Source organism: Protopterus annectens, chromosome 8.part1 (genome assembly GCF_019279795.1).
Source record: "Protopterus annectens isolate FY-2018-M chromosome 8.part1, PAN1.0, whole genome shotgun sequence".
NCBI lineage: Eukaryota > Metazoa > Chordata > Ceratodontiformes > Protopteridae > Protopterus > Protopterus annectens.
In genome coordinates this window covers 112,390,779-112,408,278 of record NC_056742.1, presented here as the reverse complement: position 1 = coordinate 112,408,278, position 17,500 = coordinate 112,390,779, and the positions used below count along the sequence as shown (strand labels likewise).

The 17,500-nt window shown below is 42.0% G+C and overlaps 1 protein-coding gene across 1 annotated transcript in view; it reads right to left on the bottom strand.

Moving 5' to 3' along the window:
• LOC122810226 (AFG3-like protein 1) overlaps nt 1–17,500 on the bottom strand; it is a 1,103,851-nt gene that overhangs the window by 961,276 nt on the left and 125,075 nt on the right. The window lies entirely within an intron of this gene.

The window sequence follows — 17,500 nt, the reverse complement described above, 5'->3', positions numbered from 1 at the left end:
TAAAGTGGATTTCCCTATAATTCCCCAACTTCATGGGCTTCCTAAAATACATAAACATCCATTACTACCTAAATTTAGACCTATAGTAGCGGGGTCTGGGTGGGTAACGGAAGCTGTCTCATTATATTTAGATCATGAATTGAAAAATGTTCTAACTAAATATCAACAAATTTTAAAAGACACTGAGCAGTTTTTGAATGAATTGTATAAGTTCATGCAAGAGTATGGGGATGTGACTAATTTGATATTGGTCACCATGGACGTAGAAGCCCTCTTTATGAGTATACCAAATGATATAGGTATTCCGTTACTAAATGATTTACTAACAATGGATGGTGGTATGGACAAGGTCAAAGCAGATTTTATATGCTTTCTAACTGAATTGGTGTTGGAAAATAATATTTTTATTTTCCATGACAGATTATATAAGCAAAGGAAAGGCATAGCAATGGGCACAAGTTGTGCCAATGCTTATGCCAATTTGATCATGGCCGCATGGGAGAAGGAGAAACTATTAGATCAGCCAAATGTGGTTTTTCATCGACGTTTTGTCGATGACCTCATCCTAATTTGGAAGGGTACGGAACAAGAGTTAAAATGCTTCTATGAGTACGTCAATGGTAGTAGTGATTTCTTGAAATTCACTATGGAATATTCAAAGACCAAGATAAATTATCTAGACGTTACCGTAACAAAGGAGGGGAATGGGTTAACCACGGAGATCTTTAGGAAACCCTGTTTCTGTCCAGCATATTTGCACCGTGCAAGTATGCATAACCCCAGGTTGTTTGATAATGTCATAAAAGGACAAGCTTTGAGGCTTGCACGTTTATGCTGTGATGACAATAAGTTAACAATAGAATTGAATAGGTTAAAGGAAGACCTTACAGGAAGAGGTTATGAGGAATCGGCCATACAGCGGATTTGTAAAGAGGTTTGTGCCAATAGAGATACTGTGGCCAAACCTTATTATTCAAATAGTGTTGGAACCAGACAACAAAAAGTTAATGTAAGAAGGGATAATTTGAATTTTGTGTTACCCTATGGTAATAATATACATAGAGTTCAAGAAGCCATCGAAAGAAATTGGCACATCTTGTTAATAGATGAAAAAACTAGGAAGGTAGTAGGAGATTATCCTAATTATGTATATAAGAACACCAAAAATCTTAAGCAAAAGTTATGTTACCGCAATTTTTCGTTGGGTGCACATAAACAGAAGGAGAGAAATGAAATTTGTAACACAAAAGTGTGGTAAATGTAATTTATGTATATATATAGATGAATCTAGATTTTTTAGGCACCCAGATACAGGATGCCTTTGGGAGTTGAGAGTAAGTGGTGATTGTGAGACCAAGAATTTAGTATATGTGGCCCATTGTACAGTGTGCTTCCATTTTTACATAGGTAAGACGAATCGTACACTCAGAGAACGTATTAGGGACCACATATATTGTATTAATAGAAAAGAGGAGTATAATGCAATAGCCAAACACGTTCTGAGGGAAGAGCCTATGCATAAATTTTTGTTTCAAATTTTACATGTACAGCATAATAGTATTAGAATGGGTAATATTAGTAATGACACAGAGTGTGCTGAATTGAAATGGATCTTTAGGCTGGGGGCGCATAGGGGACATGGCCTAAATGATAGCGTCTCAATTAAACCCATTCTAAAAGCAAGAACGTTGAGGTAATATTGCTTATATCATTTACCACATTTAATATATATGTGTATATTGTTAAATTAATGTTATCTACTGTAGGGTATATGTATATATAGTTCATATATTCATGTTTCTTATGTTGTTTTAGTATAGATGAATCATTTACCAAATTTAATATATATATGTATATTGTTAAATCAATGTTATCTACTGTAGGGTATATGTATATATAGTTCATATATTCATGTTTCTTATGTTGTTTTAGCATAGGTGATGTTGACTATATTTTATAAGTAATATTCTTTTTTCTTTATATTTTTTCCAGTTATAACAAGAAGTATGTATTATAGGATTCTATGTTCCTTAGACTGTTGAATTGTATTTTATGGAATTTAGTGCAGACCGGGTTGACAATACTCTGTGAGTAAAAGCAATCAGTTTTTATAAATAGTATATACATAGTATTTAGATAATATTTGTATTTTATACAGTATTAGATATAGAGTATGACTGTCGTGTTATACCTAGGTTGTTTTTTAGAACATTTATTTTTAATTGTTATGATCGTAGAGTATGAACTGTTAGGATGAATATGTTATAGAATGAGTTATTGAACAGTGGCACTTTAACTTGATGGGGTTAATTAATCAATTTAACGTATTTTGAATTTTCTATTTAAACAACTATGGCTAATTTGAATAATTGTTACGTCTGAGGAAGCGGTGGTAAACCGTGAAAGCGCTTACGTTGTTTGGATCCTGATATCATTTTGTTATTAAATTTTCGTTCGTTGTTTAACGTTTCCAAGTGGTTTTCTTGAGGTGGAAGTGTGCTTATGGTCGTTGCTGAACCAGTTGTCTTTGGGATTTGTATGAATATATATATATATATATATATATATATATATATACACATACATACATACATACATATATATATATATATATATATATATATATATATATATATATATATATATATATATATATATATATACACACACACACACACATACAGATATATAGTGTTGTCGCTAGGATTATCAGGTTTTCATTATATAGAGTTATACATCATACAAGGTTATATACATTTTTTATTTATTTTAGCTATAATTCCTTTAGTGTATGGTCTATTTATTTGCATAACTATGCTAATATGTACTGATGCACTAATTGTTATGTCCCTATTGGGTACAACTGAAATTTTGAAACATCATGTTACTAATCTCTAGTATTTAATGAACTATGGGATTTTTAACTGTTGTCTGATGAAGGGGTAGATCCCTGAAAAAGCTCACCACTGTTTTGTAAGGATTTATTCATTGTAACTTTTGTTTTTTCTTTTATTTTTGTAATAAATTTCCCAGCTGTGGTACTGTCAGGCGTTTGTTGCTTTTCACTGACAGTTTTGTGCTTAGAGAGGACATTTACTTTTAATCCTAGGAAATATTAATGTAAACCCCTCCACCTCAAATCGCAACCCTTCCTCACCATGATGCAACATTTTCAACTTATCCCAACTAATTAAACAACTTCAATATATTCAACAAAACTGGTATCACAGAAGCAGCTTTGGAATGGCTCTAAATAACTAATCCTGAAATAACTGGAATCCCACCTGGCATTCTAAATGGCCACCATCTCGAAAATGCCATTTGCGCACTCGCCTAAACCTCCAAATCCACCCTCTTCAAATTGTCAAGAATCTAAATTTAATCAGCTACATCTACTAATACACTCAAACTCTACATCTGAAATGTTAAAAAGATTCTCCTTCCAGACACTGCCATACAACACTTGAACACATTATTAATCTTAAATCAATAACCTCCAAACAGGAAAAAATGTAATTCAATCCTACCCCATAGCCAACACTCAAAACTAAGCAACTAATGGAACTTAAAGACAAAGCATGGAGTGCCTGGTGGGCTAACAAAATTCTTGCTAGTCAATTCATTACATAAATAAAAGTATTCTTTACTAATCATTAGTGCCTACATTACAAAAGCCTCAAAAACATTTGCTGAACTATCACTCGGCTCTTGAAACCTGACAAACCCATGCAACCCACCCTTTACTCACTGAAACTGACCAACATTGCTTGCACGTTTAACAGCTGCTTCATCAATGCAGTCAAGTCTCTTACTAAGCACAACTCCACTCCTAAACCACCCCGAACACTTTACATATGACAACTCTCCTTTAAAATCAAGTCTGTATCCATTTCCATGATAATGGGTATCACATACAATTACAACCAAAGTACAGTTGTGTACACTTACCATAAATGTAGATGTTCGAGTGTATTCACTGTTGCAGTCATTACATTTGGGTAATCTGCTGGCAGATTGCCCTCAGTCGGCCTGATTAACAAAATCTTGGGTCCTGTGTCGGTTGCTGTCCCTTCTTCTATGACGTCAGGTCATCAGGGGTATAAAACATGCAGCCGACGCCATTTTCATCAGTTTTTCTTGCCCCAGATGTCAGGTGCCCCCCAAATGGGGAGCAAAATATAAATATATCTAAATATATATGCATGTAATTTAGAACACAACAAAAATACCTCCAAATAAAAGCAAATACACCAAAAAGGCTTTTGAGCACAGTAAAAGAAGGAAGAGGTATAGTAAAAGAAAAAACAGGGGGCTGGCCGGTGGGTAACCTGGACTGCAACAGTGAATACACTCGAACATCTACATTTATGGTAAGTGTACACAACTGTACTATGTTCTTCGTGTTTTACTGTTGCAGTCATTACATTTGGGTAGAATCCCAAAGCTATGGTTGGGAGGATGGAATTATACAGCATTAGGAGCAGCCAAAAGGCCATGCAAGACAGCAGTGGCAAAACCTGCTCTGGATTTAGAGAAGAGAGGTAAATGGCAATGCTTGGTGAACATATGAACTGAGCTCAAGGTAGCAGCTTCTAGAATGTCTCTGGTAGGAACCCCTCTGAGAAAGGATGTGGAAGTAGATGCAGCTCTGGTGGAATGGGATCTGATCCCCTTGGGAACAGGTTTACCAAGGTGCATGTAGCAGAAACAAATACAATGGCTTATCCATTTTGAAATAGTCTGCTTTGAAATAGCCTTTCCCTCTGTCCCTGCAGCAAATGCTACCAGTAATTGCTCAGATTTCCTTAGAAATGTTGTCCTGTTTTAAGTAGAATCTTAGTTGTCTGTGTACATTCAATGAATGCAAAATCCGCTCACCCTTGTTCTGTGGATTTGGGAAAAAAGTTGGCAGATGATTGGTCTGATTAAGAGCCACACTAGATACCACTTTAGGCATAAAGGATGGATTGGTCCTGAGTGGCACCCTGTCTGGGTAAAAGATAATAAAAGGCTCCACTGCCATGAGAGCCTGTAGTTCTGAAATCCTTCTAGCTGAAGTGACTGCTAAAAGAAAAGCAGTCTTCCAAGAGAGGAATTTTATGTCTGCAGTAGCAGCTGGCTCAAAAGGAGGTACGGTGAGCTTTTCCAGCACAAAATTGAGGTCCCATGCAGGAGTTGGTGCTTTCCTTTGAGGTCTTAATTTTTTGGTCCCTCTGAGATACTGCTTTAGCAGGGGATGAGAAAAGAGGGAAGGCTCTGTGTTGTAATGAGCTGAAATGGCAGAGGCATGGATTTTTATGGAAGAGAAAGACAGGCCCTTGTGAAGCATCTCAGTTAAATATTGCAAAATCTGAGGAATATTGGGCATTGCTGTGCAGAATCTTTTCCATTTACCAGCATAAGATTTTCTAGTACTAGGCCTTCTAGCTCCAAAATGACATCCATCACAGGTTTGCTGAGTGATGTAGTTGGTGAAATTAGTTGATTAGCCATGCTGCAAGATTCAGAGTTTGGAGCTGAGTGTGCAGAATTTGATAGTCCTGCTGAGACAGTAGGTGAGGAGTCGGAGGCAGGTACCACGGAGGAAGGTGTGACATATTGCGTAGGAGCGGGTACCAGTGTTGGCGAGGCCAGTCTGGAGCAATCAAAATCATTTTTGTTTTGTCCTGTCTGACTTTTAGTAAGACCTTGGAGAGCAGGGGCAGTGGGGGAAAGGCATAGACTGATAGGTTTTTCCAGCTAAAGGATAGAGCATCCACTTTCCAAGCTTTTTTGTGATGAATTCTTGTGCAGAATTTGTCCAACTGATAGATCTTTTTGCCTCACCCCAAAATTGTCTGGGGTCCCCCATTTGCATGTTAACATGCTGAAGATTTGTGGATCCAGTTTCCATTCATGTGGGTCCATAAGATTTCTGCTTAGTTCGTCTGCCAGAGTATTTTGCTTTCCTGGCAGGGACTGAGCTTGTAGATGTATTTGATAAGTAAAGGCCATGTTCCACAAAGCCATGGCTAGTCTGCAAAGGGGGTAGGAATGGGTAACCCCCTGCTTATGTACCACATGACTGTGGTGTTGTCTGTCTTTATCAGTAGTTGTCCTGGATGAAGATAGTCCTTGAAGGCTTTCAGAACATTCTGTACAGCTAGCATCTCTTTTTAGTTGATATGTAGGTGCATTTGATTTGGGCTCCATTGGCCCTGAAATCATCTCCCTGACAGATGCGCCCCCCCCCCAAAGCATAATCTGATGCATCTGTAATCAGGGTTTGGGTGGCAGGGGGTGGAGTGAATGACAGTCCCTTGTTTTGGTGACAGGCCTCTGCCCACCAAAGGAACTCTTGCTGCAGGAAAGGAATGATAGGAATCATTATTTCCAGGCTGTGACAATGTTGACTCCACAAGTTTTTTAGGTACCATTGAAGTTTCCTCATATGCAGTCTTGCATATGGAATTATTAGAATGCAGGAAGCCATGAACCACAAGGCCTGCAGAATTTGTCTTGCAGATAGCTGGGTTTTTGTGGCCACCTGTTTGAAGTAAGTCATTAACTGAATTTATTTTTCTGGCGTAAGGTAAGTCAACTGGACAGTTGTATTCAAGCTTGCACCCAGGGATGTGATTACTGGAGAGGGTACCAGTTGTGATTTCTTTTAGTTTATGGTGTACCATAGACAAGTTAGAAGTCTTTTCACAAATGCCAAATGTTTTAGAAGACTGTCCTTGTTTTCTGCCTGAATTAGACCGTCATCCAGATAAGGATAAATTTGAATGTTTCTTTGTCTGCAAAATGCAATTACTGGTGCCAGGCACTTTGTGAAGACCCTGGGTGCAGTAGATAAGCCAAAGGGCAGTGCAGAGAACTGGTAATGCAAATATCCTGCTTTGAAGCGGAGGTATCTTCTGCAAGATTCCCTGATTGGGATATGCAGGTAAGCCTCTTTTAAGTCCAGAGTTACCAAGCCAGGCATCCCTGCCTAGCATAGGCAGTAACTGTTGTAGAGTCGGCATCTTGAATGTTGGAACATCCATAAATGTATTTAGAATGGATAAGTCCAGAATTGGACACCATTATTTGTCTTTTCTGGGTACCAGGAAAAGTCTTGAATAAAAACCTTGTCCCTTTTCCTTTTCTGACACTGGTTGAATAGCCCCCATATTCATGAAGGATATAACTTGCTTCTGGGCCTCTGCCCACTGATTTGGAGGCAGATCTCGCCATCCATTTGGGATTGGCAATGTGTGGAAATGAAATCAGTATCCTTGGGATACTATATTTAAAACCCACTTGTCCTGGGTAATTAGTTGCCAATTTCTTGCATGAAGTGCCAGTTTTCCCCCCAAAGGGGCAGCCAAAAGATAAGTGCTTCGTGTTTGCAGAGGAAAGTCATTGAAACTGTTTACCGTAGGAAGGTGCCTTGTTACTTCCAGATTTGGAGGTGGAGGCACCCCATTGTTTTGTTCTACAAGTTCCTTGTGACTGAAACCTGGAGCCTTTGGAGTGTCTGGGTTTGACTTGAGTGGCTCTGGTGGGTACTGAAAAGGACCAATTCTTAGTAGGCCAGTGCATACTGAACCTGGGTGGTTGCACTTGTAGGAAATCTTTTACAGTTTGCATAGATTTAGCTTTATCTTCCATCGTTTTCAAAACTTCTTCTGCCTTATTACCAAATAGACTGTCCTGTTGTAAAGGAGCATCCAACAATTTTGCTTTAACATGATCAGGCAGATTTCGCTCCTTGAGCCAAGCATGCCTTCTTATCACAGATCCAGTTACAGCGGCCTTGCAAGAGGCCTCCAAGGAATCAAAACCACATTGCAAAGTATGCTTTCCAACTTGGTTAGCTGAATGCAATAAATCCCGCAACTCTATTTTCCACACAGTCAAAAAAGTACAGTTTTGTACCTACCATAAATGTAGATGTTCGAAGATCCACATTGCTGCAGTCCTTACATATGGGTAGTCCGCTGTCCTCGGTCGGCCCGAATACCAAAGTATTAGGCTGACGTCGGTCATGGGCGCTCAGAACTGACATCAGAGCGTCAGGGTATAAGAGCGCATGACCGACGTCATATCCTCAGTCTTTTCTTGCCCCAGATGTCAGAAGGCCCTAAAAAGAAAGCCCACAGCCAAAAACAGAATACTTCCCAAAAACAAAATATGTACAAATCACAACTACCACCCAAACCATACAACCATTCCAAACTATAGAGGGGAAGGAGGGAGGGTTAATTGGACTGCAGCAATGTGGATCTTCGAACATCTACATTTATGGTAGGTACAAAACTGTACTATGTTCTTCATCTCACATTGCTGCAGTCCTTACATATGGGTAGAATCCCAAAGCAGAGGTAAAGGGAGGTTGGCAAAATCATAAAGCATTAGGAGCTGCCAAAATGCCCTGTAATATTGCAGTGGCAAATCCAGCCCTAGATTTAGAATAAAGAGGAAGGTGGTAATGTTTAGAAAAAGTATGCACTGAACTCCAAGTAGCTGCTTCCAAAATATCTTTAGTAGCCACCCCCCTTAAAAAGGCTGTAGAGGTAGCAGTAGCCCTAGTGGAATGAGGCCTGATTCCAGCCGGAATCTCCTTACCATGATGGGAATAACAGAAAGCAATGCAAAAACCAATCCACTTAGAAATAGTTTGTTTAGAAACAGGCTTTCCCTGAGAACCCAAGGCAAAAGAAACAAACAACTGCTGAGACTGTCTGAACCCTTTAGTTCTGCTCAAATAATAACGCAACTGCCTGTGAATATCCAAAGTGTGCAAAATCTTCTCCCTTTATTTTGGGGATCTGCATAAAAAGTAGGCAAATGAATAGTTTGGTTCAAGGCCACACTAGAAACCACCTTAGGCATAAAAGTAGGATTAGTACGTAAAGATACCCTATCCTTATGAAAAATTAGGAAGGGTTCAACTGCCATAAGGGCCTGTAATTCAGAAACCCTTCTTGCAGACGTGATGGCCAACAAAAAAGCAGTCTTCCAGGACAAAAACTTCAATTCGGCAGTAGCTGCAGGCTCAAAAGGAGGTAAAGTAAGTTTTTCCAACACAAAATAGATCCCAGGCAGGAGTAGGAGCTCTACGTGGGGGTCTTATGTTCTTTGCCCCTCTAAGAAATTGCTTAAACAAAGGATGAGAGAACAAAGGAGGGTCACAGTCATAGTGAGCAGAAATGGCTGCAGCATGAACCTTTATAGAGGAGAAAGACAAACCCTTGCCTAATAAATCTGTAAGGTATTGAAGAGAAACACTTAAATCAGGCTTGGAAACATCAAAGTCCTTTGCTTTGCTCCAAACAAAAAACCTCCTCCATTTATCAGCGTAAACTTTCCTTGTACTAGGCCTTCTGGCCTCCAAAATAACATTCAAAACTTGTTGTGGAAGCTGAGACCCTCCAGGGTCTAGAACAGAATATGCCAGGCTGTTAGATGCAGGGACTGAATCCTGACATTGAGGAAATGATTGCCTTCCTGTGACAAAAGGTGCGGAATCGAAGGCAAAGGCCATGGAGGCTCCTGTACTAAACTTCTCAGCAGAGGGTACCAGTGCTGTCGAGGCCAATCTGGAGCTATCAGAATCATGGATGGCTTGTCTTGTCTGGCCTTCAAGAGTACCTTTGGGAGGAGAGGCAGAGGTGGAAAGGCATAGACGTAAAGATTGCTCCAACTGAAGGATAGAGCATCCACCTTCCAAGCTGTGGGATGAAACATTTTTGTGCAAAACTTTGGCAACTGGAAATTTAGTGGAGAAGCGAACAGATCTATGTCTGGAGTTCCCCATAACACTGTCAACCTTCGAAATACATGAGGATCCAGTTTCCACTCGTGGGGATCCACTATCTGTCTGCTCAACACATCTGCTAAGGAGTTCTGTGCTCCTGGTAGAAACCTTGCCTGAAGATTGAGGTGTAAACTGAGAGCAGTCTCCCACAAAATCATCGCTTGTCTGCAAAGAGGGTACGAATGTGTTCCCCCTTGCTTGTTGATGTACTACATGACAGTTGTGTTGTCTGTTTGAATCAACACTTGCCCTGGGTGAAGTAAATCTTTGAAAGCCATCAATGCAAATTGGACTGCTAACATCTCCTTCAAGTTGATATGCAAATGTTGAAGTCTGGCAGGCCACGTGTCTTGAACCCATTTTCCATTGAGGTGTGCTCCCCAAGCCTTGTCCGAGGCATCTGTCGTTAGAATCTGACTCGCCTCTGGTCGGGTCACAGAGAGTCCCTTGTTTAGGTGACATTCCTGAGCCCACCACAAAAATTCCTTTTGAATGCAAGGTATTATTTGAATGACAGTGTCCAGATCTTGGCAGTGTTGTGTACATACGTTCTTGAGATACCATTGGAGCTTCCTCATATGCAGTTTGGCATTGGGAAGCACCAGGATACAAGATGCCATGAACCCCAAGGCTTGAAGGACTGTCCTTGCAGTCAGCCTGGACCGTAGAGACAATTGATGGAAGTAAAGAGTAAGGTTCTTTTGCTTGTCCGGGGTCAAAAAGCCATCTGGGAAGCTGTATTCAGTCTCACACCCAGAAAGCACATTTCCTGAGAGGGTACTAGACTGGACTTTGTTTCGTTCACAGAATACCCTAGGCACCTTAACACTGCCACCACATACTGTAGATGATGAAGAAGTTCGTACTTGTCTTGAGCAAGAATCAGGCAATCGTCCAAATAAGGATAAATTTGTATTCCTCTCAACCTGAAGAAGGCTATCACTGGAGCCAGAACCTTTGTGAACACCCTGGGCGCAGTAGATAAGCCAAAGGGCAATGCAGAGAACTGATAATGTAAAGTCCCAGCCCGAAAACGCAGGTACCTCCTGCAACTGGGCCTGATAGGAACATGAAGATAAGCCTCTTTGAGATCCAGAGTTACCATCCAGTGATCTTTGCCCAACAGAGGTAAAAGCTGTTGCAACGTCAACATTTTGAACTTTGGAATGTCCAGGAATGTGTTGAGGATAGATAAATCCAAAATCGGTCTCCACGTGTTCCCTTTCTTTGGTACTAGAAACAGGCGAGAATAAAATCCTAGGCCCACTTCTGACAGAGGGACCGGCTGTATGGCTCCCATTTGAAGAAGTAAAGAAATCTGCTTGTAAGCCTCTACCCTTTGTTGAGGAGGAACGTCTGGCATACCTTTGAAAGGAGGCAATGTATGGAAATAAAACTTGTAGCCTCGGTTTATAATGTCCAATACCCATTTGTCCTGGGTGACTAAAAGCCAGTTTTGCTTGAAGAGTGCTAACTTTCCTCCCAAAGGAGCTGCCAGGCAAGAAGAATCTGGCAGCTGAAAATGCAGGTCATTGGGCCTGTTTACGAAAGGACTGGCCCCTGCCCTCACCTGAAGATTGTGCAGGTGAACTCCATGTTCTAGGCCTGAAAGTACTCTGAGCTCTGCCCCTACCACGTCTAGATCTACCTCTAGATTGAGAATCAGAAGAAGGATACGTCCACCCCTTAGTAGGCCAATTCCTACTAAACTTTGGAGGCTGCACCTGCAAGAAGTCTTTAACAGTCTGCATAGACTTAGCCTTGTCTTCCATCTTTTTCAAGACCGACTCCACAGGGGGACCAAATAAAATTCAGACTGTAAAGGAGCATCCAAAATTTTAGTTTTAACATGCTCTGACAAATTCTGATCCTTAAGCCAGGCGTGCCTGCGAAGAACTGAACCAGTGGCAGCCACCCTGGAAGAAGCCTGTAAAGCATCAAAACCACACTGCAAAGAATGCTTACCCACCTGTTCAGAGACATGTACCAAATGCTGTAATTCCTTACACTCAATGCCCTCTGCCAAAGCATCCACTTTAGATTTTAGTTGAGTAAGGAGGAAATTCTGATACTTCAACATATGAAACTGGCAATTCAAAGCCCTCATTGCTAAAGTAGAAGAGGTATACACCTTTTTACCCCATCTATCCAAAGCTCTAGCCTCTTTATCTATAGGAAATGGATTCTTTACAACAGAAGCCCTGACACCCTTAGGTCCCTGGCTAATAGTTTCTGGGTCTGCCCTAGGACTCTTATACAGATATTTATGAGCCTCAGGTACTCTGTAATACCTGTCCGGTTTAACTGGCGCAGGAGGCAAATAATCTGGATTAAGGGAAGCCTCAGAAAACATCTTGCACAACATCCAAAACAGGAGGTATAGCCAAGGGCCTATGTTGTGGTAAAACAAGAACTCCTAAGCCTCTTCCGTGAATCAGAGAAATCCTGACCTTCCCATTTAAAATGCTCCCTCATAGAATGAAGTGTTTCTGAGAAGGAAAAATCTTCTGGAGGAGAAGCAGAAGGAGTGGAATCCTCTGCATCAGAATCAGAATAAGTAGGAAAATCCTGAATGTCTTCAGCCGAAGACTCTGAATCATCTGAGGCCTGTTCCAAACTCTCCACCTCTGGCTCCACTCTGGGCCTCTTATCAGGAGGGGGCATAGAACCTCTTATCAAAGTAATTAAATCTTCTGCCATTTTAGGCATGTGCTTTTTAGGCACAGAACCTGCAGAACTAGGACTGACACCAGGGAAAGGTAAACTAGCCCTGCCTTTGGAAGAAGCCTTAGAAACAGAAGGAGAAGGCCTAATCCCTTAGGTAAGGAAGGGAGAACAGTAACCTGAGAGGCCCCCTCAGCCTGACCTGCCTCCTGAGAGGCCACATCTTGCAAAATCAAAGTCTCCTCCTGAGACTCAACTGAAACCTCGGCCGGATCCACAGATTCCCCCGTAGCTCCTAAAGAGCCGGCGTCTGGAACGGACGACTCATCCTGTCTGGGTTTTAAAGATTTGTCTTTGCGCTTCTTCGCGGTAGCGGGCGTCGGAGGATCCGACAGCATATTATAATTACACCGCTTCAAGACAAGCCTAGCGCAATCTAACCTACGCTTGATGGTGCGCTTATTAAACTTAGCACAAAGCGACACCGACTACGCCGTGCTCAGGTCCCAAACAAGGAATACAAAGAGAGTGATAATCCCTATGCGTATCTGTTTCCCACAAGAAATACAATTATTCACTTTTCTGTCATCAGGAATAAACTGAGGCAAGCAAAGACAAAAATATTCCCCAACGGGGTACTTAGCCCAACTTGGATTCGGTCTGAAACTCAGAATACGAAAATTTCAGAACGCCGAACGGCACTTGCAACGCTGCTTCTGCATCGGACCATGCGGCAAAAAAGTCTGAGGATATGACGTCGGTCATGCGCTCTTATACCCTGACGCTCTGATGTCAGTTCTGAGCGCCCATGACCGACGTCAGCCTAATACTTTGGTATTCGGGCTGACCGAGGACAGCGGACTACCCATATGTAAGGACTGCAGCAATGTGAGATGAAGAACATCCAACATCATTTTCTGTTTAAGTAAGCCCATGACATGCTGCTGATATTTAAGCATATGAAATTGATAGTTTAAAGCCCTGATTGCCAAGGTTGCAGACATGTAAAACCTTCTTACCCCATCTATCCAGCGCCCTGGAGTCTCTATCAGAAGGGGTAGGATTTTTAGCAGTAGAAGCCTTAATGCCCTTGGGACCCTGAGAAATGATCTCAGGGTCAGCAGCAGGGTTTTTAAAAAGAAATTTGTGGTAGTCTGGAACCCTGTAATATCTGTCTGGCTTACTAGGAGCCTGAGGCAGGGAATCAGGAGTCGTGCTAGATTCTGAGAAAACATAATCAACAATGTCTAGAACAGGAGGTATAGCCAAAGGCCTACGCTGAGGAAGAAGAAGGAAATCCCTAAGCCTCTTTTTTTTAGATTCTGAGAAATCCTGACTCTCCCAGTGAAAGTGTTCCCTTAAGGTATGCAAAGTTTCTCCAAAAGAAAAATCCTCAGAAGGAGAAGCAGAAGGGATGGAATCTTCTGCATCAGCATCCTCATAAGATGGAATAGGTAATTCCTAATCAGAAGAAGAATCAGAAGAAATAGAAACCTGATCTGATGATTCATAGTCAGTGCCTTACCTAGGCCTCTTAAGCAGGGGGGGGCCCTGATCAAGGTAATTAAATCTTCAGCCATTTTGATAATTTGTTTTTTAGGCATAGGGGTCTGTGCACGAAGCCCAAGGGTCGGCTTTTTAGACATAGAAGTTGATTTTGGCCGAGGTTTTGAAGATGGTGTCGGTTTAATATACAAATCTTTAGGCCTGAAAACACCCTCAGAAGCCGGTGCCTGCTCAGCGGCTCCGGACCCATCTAAGGTAGAGACATCCGCGGGTTCAATACTTAAAAGTATCTCGCGGCATACCGGACTCCAAATGGGTCTCAGTAGAGGCCTGCGAATCAAAAGTAGAGGGTATCAAGGGCTGCGAAAGCACCTCACTGAGTACCGGCGACTGGCTTAGGAGAAGCTTCGTCGTCGGTTTTGGACCTCGATGGTCTGTCTCTGTTTTTTTCTTTTTGTTTTTTGTGTATTCTGGTAGTCGGATTGCTAACCGACGACATTTCTGGATAGTTAAATCTTGAGCCAAAATATTTTGAAGCAAAAATATACAGACGCTTAATAGTGCGCTGATTAAATGTAGCACAAAACCGACAGCAGGGCACGTTGTGATCAGGGCCTAGGCAAGGAATACAGTACAAATGAAAATCCTTATGAGGTATTTGCTTCCCACAAGTAATACAATTATTAACTTTTACTGACATTGGTAAGAAGCAAGAAAAATTTTCCCCAACGGGGTACTTAGCTTTAGGTTGAAGACTTCGGCTCTGAAACTTGAAAACAAAAATTTCAGGAGTCAGCCTTGCGAACTGCTTCTGCATCGGGCACCGCATGGCAAGAAAGACTGATGAAAATGGCATCGGCTGCATGTTTTATACCCCTGATGACCTGACGTCATGCAATAAGGGACAGCAACCGACGCAGGACCCAAGACTTTGTTAATCAGGCCGACTGAGGGCAACCTGCCAGCAGATTACCCAAATGTAATGACTGCAACAGTGAAACACGAAGAACTTCTGCACCAGCTCCAGAAGACTTTCCTGCAGAGTACCTCAAACCAGCAGTGGAGGCAAGTCTACCCCTGTCTCTATCCTTCTAAAAAATGTAGACAAGAAACCTAGTTCCCCATCACTTAGCAACAATCCTATATCTTGCCACTGCACAACGGTAGCCCCTTTACTCAACTATCCAGCATCAGATCCAATGCCATTACTTCACCTCCTTCTAAGAACCTGGAGAAATGCATTCACTCCCAGCTGCAAATATTTCTACTGAAACAACCTCATTTCAACACAGAGTGGCCAGTCATAAAAAATAAGTTTTCTCTTCCTTTGCCGACATGGACAAAGGGGTAAAGTTACAGACTTCCTTAATCAAGACCCTCTGTAATCTAGTGAGATGTGCTAGGTAGTTTAGCAACCTTAACACAAAGGCAGTGGAGGCATAAATTAGTTTCCCACAGGCAATGGAAGCATAAACTCGCTTCCCATACCTGTCCAACGCCCTAAAATCTCTATTAGGGGGAAGGACAGAGGAGTTCTGCTGGGCAGCTCATTTCTGGTGGCTGCCATAATAACCATAGCATCTATGGGGTTTCCCTTACTCCAATACGCCTGGAAATCTGATCTATGATGTCTGGTTCCTTCTGTGCACAGTGGGAGACTATATCTATAAGCTCATCTGCCTGGGGGGGGGGGGTAAACCAAGATGTAGATGGGCCAGATCCGAAGACTCCTAGGTACACCATCTCCTCTTGGGAAGGGGTTGGAGAAGACCAACCACCTTTTTCTTCTCCTTTCTGGGGAAGAACTAGGGGACTCTTCCCTTTCATCAAAATTGGTGTCTTCTGTCACAGATTCCTGAAAGGAATGCATGTGCCTCCTCTTACACAACCTCTTTTGGGGGACCTCTTCCGTGAGGTGCACTGGAGAGCCAATGGAAGAGGCGGAGAGTTCCCTACCTGGTACTGCCTGGAAGCTCTTACAGGCCGGCTGTTCCTGTGGCATAGGAAGAAAAAACTCAAAACACAGGATCCGAAGAGGGAACATGTATAGGAGCTGAAGAGGTAAGAGTTGAGACCTCTCTCAGGTAAGTGAATATCCTCTCCACCACCTCTAAGGCAGAGGGACCAGGAGAAACAGTGGCCAATCTCACTAGATCTGAAACTCTCAGCTCCAACAGACCAGGGCCCTCCCCGACCCTCCACTCCAGAGGAGGAGTCAAAGATGAGCTGCCCAGTGCCGAGGCCCAGAGGTAAAGCAATGGCTCTAAAAGCTTTGGAGTTGAAGTCATTCCCTCAATCAGATGATGACACTTCAGCTCTAAGATGCATCCTGCACAAGGAGAGTCAGAGCCAAATGGATCAGGGAACTAGTCTGACTCAATGAAAAAGAATCCTCGGATCCAACGGTTCGGTTCGACTCTTGGAGAACTTGCATCCAAGGGTCCCAAAACAGAAGGCAGGATTGGAGAAGGATTAATGGCTGTATGCGAGGGAGTTTTAAGGCTCATGGATCCAATTTGAGATGGAAATGGTAGGATCCCCCCATCTGGATCTGCTTTGGAAAAACTTTAGGAGGACCTGACTGAAAAGGAAGGACGTTGAAAAGACTTTCCTGGATTCTCATGCAGGAAAGAAGATCTCAATCCAGGAGACAGTGACTCTGGAGAGAAGTAGTAGTTTCAGGGCAGAGAAGACTTTGAAGTAGCAGACTTCGGATCACAGTGTTTGGAAACCTTAGCTGGCAGCTCCAAATGTTAGAATGGAGTTGGGAGACCTGAGAGCTTTCTATGCTCCATGAACTTTGATTTCTGAGGAGAGTTTTGAGCCCCTAAAGTAAAAACAGCAGAAGGCAGCACAGTAGCTGGAATATGGCCCTTATGCACTAGCCTTTTTTTAATGATTGCTGATGTCTCTGGCGTTGAAGCCAGCACGAATGGTACAAGAAGTCTCAAGGTGGGAAGAGCCTACGCAATACACTGTGGGCATCAGAGTTGGGCATCTTGTGCCCACAGGAAATGCACCTTTTAAATCCAATATATATATATATATATATATATATATATATATATATATATATATATATGGGTCTACTTTTCTTTATCGAAATTTCACAATCTCGAAAAAGAAAACCCCACTTCCACAAAAGTGTACTACATCGAAAGTGCACGTTCACAAAAGCAGATTCACCGAATCGGGAGGAAAAAAAAAAAAAAAAAAAACCTACTGTAAACACCGTTTTGCAGGGGGAAAGCCCCCTGCACTTCCCACCCCCCCTACTTAAAGATACTAACTCTGAGATTGCACTACAGTGAGGAAAAGGATACATTTCATTATCCCCACTGTAACATGCTTCGGCAAATCGTCTTTCGCGAAAGTGCACTTCCGGTGTCGTGCACTTTCGCTTAAGTGGATTTGACCTTCTGTTTCTTGATGAACTGTGTTTTCGACAAACAGGAGACCCATATTATATATACATATAAAATATACCAACCAACAATGACAGTAATTAATAAATTCCAGCGATGGTAAGAAAGAATGCCAAAGGAT